The 6,220-nt window shown below is 41.6% G+C and overlaps 1 pseudogene; it reads right to left on the bottom strand.

The window, feature by feature from the left end:
• Positions 1-90: 90 nt before the first annotated feature.
• LOC112266697 lies at positions 91-1,396 on the bottom strand (annotated as a pseudogene).
• Positions 1,397-6,220: the final 4,824 nt, after the last annotated feature.

Genomic DNA, 6,220 nt, shown 5'->3' with positions numbered 1-6,220 from the left:
TGGTGGGACTAGTTACCACAGCCACAAAGTCAAAATTGGATATGTCGTAAAAAGTCATCAAAAAAATATATATATATATTTTTGGTCTTAATTTGTGGTTAGGGTTTGGCATAAGGTTAGCAGTGTGGTTCTGGATATTTTTACATCATTTTAGGAAGATATATATATTTTTAAATAGGCGGGGTTTAGACATAATTTTGACTTTGTGGTGGTGGTAACTAGTGACAACCAACTAGTAGCCTTCAGTCGCGGGGCTACATTTGGGACCACCAAAACAGCGGGCTCACACCCTCATAGCGCAATGTGGGAAACGTAGTTTCTTAGCTGACAGATATGCCCGGGAGAGGGAGAGAAAACAACATAATGATTATCAAAACATACATGTTTTATTTACAGTGCATTGTTTAATTGTTATTAGAATATTATCCATGAAGCAGTGTGCAGTCAAACTTATCACTGAAAGTTTCCAGCAGTCGTGGGATGGTTTCTTCAAGTTCTTGACTGAGGGAGGTGACACCTTTGCCAACAATCCCACAATGTTTTCAAACCAGCCCATATCTGTGTTGCAGTTGAGTGCCAATGTTATGTATCTCCCACAATGGATTCCTGAAAGAGGAAACATTTGACTGTGATATCAAGCATGACACATTGTAGCCCTGTTGGTGTAAACATATCAACAAAAAAAGGTTATTTAAATCAAGGGTTAACCTACCAATGGCACATATCTTGTTGTTTCCAAGACCCCGGTGTCTGGGGAGGAGGATGCTTTTAACACAGCAGCCCAAGTTGATTATTGGGTAGCACACCAACTCCCCTGGGCCATGGATAGTTATGAACCCACCACGGTTGCTATGAAAGAATTCAGCACCAAGGAGTTTGAGTCTTTGCTCCTCTTCGAATGGTGAATGTCTAGTTCTAATGGTGTAAACTGGCGGGTGTTCACACAGTAGCAGAGCATTGTGCAATTTGTCTTTAGAATCCAGATGTCTCCTAACATAGAGTTGCTGTACCTGTAATGCACGCGCATTGGAAATACGACCCAACTGGATCACTTCAGCTGCTGCTGTTGAAGGGTGCATTTTTTATGATAATTGAGTGTAAACTCCTTTTTCAATGTTTTCGATAGACAGGCAACTCCAAGTTTCTATTCTGAAGGACATAAAGTACAGTAGACAATGCAGCTCGCATCTTTCACAACGAACTTTGCATCCTTTGCCTGTGTTTGATCATGCCTGGCTCCATGATTCAGGTTCTCCAGTGTCGAGATCTCGTAGATGGGGGGCTGATATGTTAAATCGCTAGTCTACTATTGTTAAATTGTCATCACGGGCGCAGCCATATTGGATTCGTTATTTTATCTTTAGTGGTAGTTCAACCAGCTGAGTGGTGCGTTATTGCCTCCAACTGGACGGGGTTGTAACCCGAAGCCTTTCTGTTATGAGGCAAAGAGGGTCACATTACTGCCCTCTAGCATTTCACTGTTCGAACAACATCAGAGAGAAAATGTCTATGGAGCCCCCTCTGAATACTTCCCCCTTTCCCCAAGTCTGTTAGGCCTATAGTAGATTTGTGAAAGTTAATGGAACCCCTTGCTTTCACCCATCTGTCCAGTTACATCCAGGATATGGAGATAATTATACATTGATTTCATAAGTACTTAAAGAACCAGGCCTGGGCATTGGTGGTAGAGGTGGTATCTACCTTCTTGTCAATTTCCCGCCATCTACACCGACCTGAAAAAACAGGACTGGTAAAAGCATATGCCAGGTAGGATAAGGGCCAACACCACATTGCTTTCACCTATCCAGTATTTTTACACAGATGAAAGGAATGGCATGAGGGAGTCAAATTAGATTATTGTCATGCAGCCCTGATAAGTTCCTTGAGTGTTTAAATTTAGTGGGGAGACATAGAGTGGAACCATTTTTTTCTTTCACTAGTAGCTCTGTAACATTATTCAGACAAGAGCAAGAAGGGCAGGTCTAGGAATAGGCTAATGTAAGAACACATGATACTATTCAATTCCAACATGTACTGTCCACTGGTCCCTATGTTTCAGGTCAGTTTTATTAGGTATGAAGTGCACTAACTACCAGATCTTTTTTTTTTGTTATTTTATTTGACTTTATTTGTACTTTGTGATCCTACAATAATAACAATGTAAAAAAAACAGAAGCTCTGACTCATGACTACTGGTCTTATTAAGTTAACTAGGACTGATTGCAAAGAATAGGCTAAACCTGAGAAACTGTCATATTGCAACTATTCTAAAGAACAGTCAATATGAGCAAATCCTCATAAAATATCTCTGCACAATGCTCTTGGTGCTCCTCACTTTCTTGGCCATTGCATGAAAGTCTTGAAAACTATCCACTTGTGAAGCAGACACGATCAGAATTACTGAACCGATGATTGATTCATCTAGCTGAAAAGTTTTTCAGTGATATTTTGCTGTTTAGTTTTACCACAGACCATAATTTGCATGTATTTGAACCGTTACAAACCTGTAAACTGTGACACTATTTATAGTTGCTCAGCAGATACATTTTCTCTGGGGATAAATATGTAATTTCTATAAACATCTAAGAACCTATTTATAATACCGTACCTACATTTCATGAAAGTGTGAAAGGTAATTTAATCAAATTAAGATACTTAAAATTATACAAAGGCAAACATAAAACGAGCTGTTTGTTAAATGACAGGTGAACAATGCTACCCTATATAATGTTACTTACCCTACATTATTCATCTCATATGCATACGTATATACTGTACTCTATATCATCGACTGCATCCTTATGTAATACATGTATCACTAGCCACTTTAACTATGCCACTTTGTTTACATACTCATCTCATATGTATATACTGTACTCGATACCATCTACTGTATCTTGCCTATGCTGCTCTGTACCATCACTCATTCATATATCCTTATGTACATATTCTTTATCCCCTTACACTGTGTATAAGACAGTAGTTTTGGAATTGTTAGTTAGATTACTTGTTGGTTATTACTGCATTGTCGGAACTAGAAGCACAAGCATTTCGCTACACTCGCATTAACATCTGCTAACCATGTGTATGTGACAAATAAAATTTGATTTGATTTGATTTGAAGTAAATGAGGCAGCTGCATGCTCAAACCACAGCGGGGTCTGCCTGAAACATGAAATAGTTGTGTGTGAGTACTATTTCAGCCAATGTTATAATGCAGGTAGTTCATTAGGGTCACGTTGCAGAAGAAAATGTTCCATATTTTCAATACTGTCCTCGTGTGGAACATTCGTGTTTAACGACTAAACATCAAAAGTAACTAACAAAGTATCAGCAGTCAGACAATATCTTCTTTAAGTAAATCAATCAAATCTTTATTAATGCAATTGCAGACAGAAGTTAACAACGGAAGCACATCACGTATGTTTCAGAGTAAGTTCCGCAAAATAGAAAAGGTTAAAGTTGCTTTAATATAGTTGCCGTCGACCCCTAGTGATGTAACTGCCTACGTCAACACCTTCTACTCATGAGACCAAGCCCATACATATACAGTTCTAAAAACATGCAGGAGAAAACAATAGTCCAGTGTTTTCTAAGAGCTCAGCAGTAATTGTCCATTCAAGTGTGGCTTACAGTGGTATGTCTGACTTGTCTCTTATCTATTTACTCCCCTGCAGGGGTCTGTGTCTATGTGTCTCTTTTAGCCTTGAGGCGCTTTCTCAGAAACACCCTGTTTTGACTGCAATGGCTCACACATCTGCTCAGACCGTTTCTGATAAGAGGCAGAGACTAGAAAAGAACTGTGGAAAGGTTTTAAACCTTATAATGCATATATTGGTAATCTGTGGTCCAGGACCCTATAAATGTAGTGGGGGAGGGTCTTATAGCCCTTCTCCTTCTATTAATACAACATAAGCATGAATACATCAATCATTTGGTGCAGCCCCTATCATGACCCCAAGGTGACCCCCACCAATCCACCCTTTGAGACTAATTAGTCTCACAGTTTCAATCATAATATTCTCCTCTGAAATCAAACAGATTTGGCAAATCACCCGGATCCATTTGATCCCAGGGATGGCCTGCTAAAGGGAGAAACAACTCGTGATGTTCCTGGAATGCTGGTGGGGGGGTGGGGTGAGTCTGTCTATATTCCCATTCCTCCTGAGTCCTGGGAAGAACAATGGGATTAAGAGAAACCAGAAATGCACCAGTCTCACCTTCAGCACAATTTGTATCAGCTTCCACCAACACCATCACTCCAGCATGTTCAAGAGCAGTTACAGTGATTTTCTTACAAATATAAACAGCAGCCAACATCACCAAACCTCCTACAAGTATAGGAGTAAACAATGAAAACAAAGTTAACATAACTTTCCCCATTACATTTAAAAATGTAGCATTAAACCAGTCACCAATTTTGCCAAAGACAGATTTTTCCGATTTTGAAAGAGTTTTACTAAGATCAGCAATCTTATCAATTATCGCAGTCATATTCTCAGAGGAGTCAAGGAGGAGCATAACACAATTGTCAGGATCAACAATACCTAGTACGTTACAGTGTCCTCCTTCCTTCGCCAAAAGATCATCTAAAGCCAACTCATGGCAGCCAAAGACTGCTTTCAGATTTTGGACATCTAAGGAGAGTTGGCTAAATCCTCAGATCGTTAAATTCATATGGGCCTGTAAAGAGTAGGTTACATTTTTTACCCACTTTCCCAGGACAGCCACACCCCAGGTGACTGACAAATAAGAAATCTCACCCGAGAGTAGGACATGACCATAGGCTTCCTGGTTGTCTGGGATGAGTCGTTTGGCGTGCTTCAGTTCCCCAGAGTTGGTTTGACCTGTCTCATTGAAAAGGTTGGTGACCGGAATTCTTAAACATTTCTGTTCTCCCCAAATAACAACATCCCCCCATCCAGGAGGTAAAGTGAGGGACCCCTTGTCACTGCATACCCACATCCATCCAAAAGGTGTTCCTCTATCCTGGAGAGATTTACACCTGTCACCTGTTGCTGTAAGTCTAACACACTAAATTCCCCTTTAGCATAGTTTCTCCTATCACTATACTCTTCTCTCAGTTGACCCATATATACACGGCAAGCTCTAGTATCTCCCATATCTTCCTTCCCATCATTACAAAGACACAGGGCAGGGGTTGACTTCGGGCTTAGGGAGGTCAGTATGGGATTCATGTTCAAGCTTCCATTTCCTAACAATTCTATCCACGGGTGCCTGCTGGGATAATTACACAGTACAAAATGGGTAGTTCTTACCGTGAAGACTGACTCACCTCTCCCGAGTCGAGTTCTAGGCCATAGAGGGATCTGCCTGTTTCCTTCTACCACATTAGGTAAATTTGCTCCCTTCTTGTGACCAACTCAAAATACATGTATCCCATAATCCCCGGGTAACCTCTCAGTTCTTCTCCCAAAGAAGAGTCCTGTGGTCTCCCTTCGCCTAGTAGGTTGATTACCTCTCTGCATAAAGTATAAAAACCCACATTCAAAATCCGTCCTTCTCATAGGCTCAGCCTGACTCCCGAACAGCTCAGTGGTTGATGTAGGCTTTTTAAATACTCAAATCTGGGTTCCTGGCCTCTTCGTCTGATTTCCAATTTTTCTCACCATTTGTATCCATTTGTTGTTTTCCTCAGATCCCCCAGGGGGTCCCGTGGTTGCACCCACAAGGAGACCCATGGAAAGGATGATGGGGAAAAACAAACCACCAGACCCGGTGTAGTCTCTGTTTCCTAGTTATAGAACCTGCGTGTGAGTGTGAAATGATGTCTCCTTCTTCTGCTCATTGGCTAGAGCCTTCATCTTTCTTTCCGGCCTTTTGGTCTGGGCCCTCTGCTACTGTCCTTTAGATCAGACCTTCTTCTTCTTTGGACCTTCTCGGAACATCTGGCTCGAACCTTCTTCTTCAGATGTTCTCGGGGACTTGCCCTCCCTCCCTCCCTCCAGTCGCTCATCCATGGCTTCCACTCTGGGAGATGCTTGTAGTGGGAGAGATGATGCCAGCCGAACCTCTCCGACACTCGCAGGGCTGTTGGTGTCACCTGGAATGGACCCATCCATCGTGGTTGGTTCCATTTTTCCATTTTCGCTTGTGAACTCTGATTTTCACCCAGTCTCCAACGTTTATGGGAAGCTCGTCAGGGTCTTCACCTGGGGGAACCTTGTTTGCTTTCCTATGGGCAGAGTGGAGAGACCTG

The sequence above is a fragment of the Oncorhynchus tshawytscha genome, linkage group LG14 (genome assembly GCF_018296145.1).
Source record: "Oncorhynchus tshawytscha isolate Ot180627B linkage group LG14, Otsh_v2.0, whole genome shotgun sequence".
Taxonomy (NCBI): Eukaryota; Metazoa; Chordata; class Actinopteri; order Salmoniformes; family Salmonidae; genus Oncorhynchus; species Oncorhynchus tshawytscha.
The sequence above is the reverse complement of the archived record's forward strand: the minus strand, read 5'-3'. Positions and strand labels throughout refer to the sequence as shown.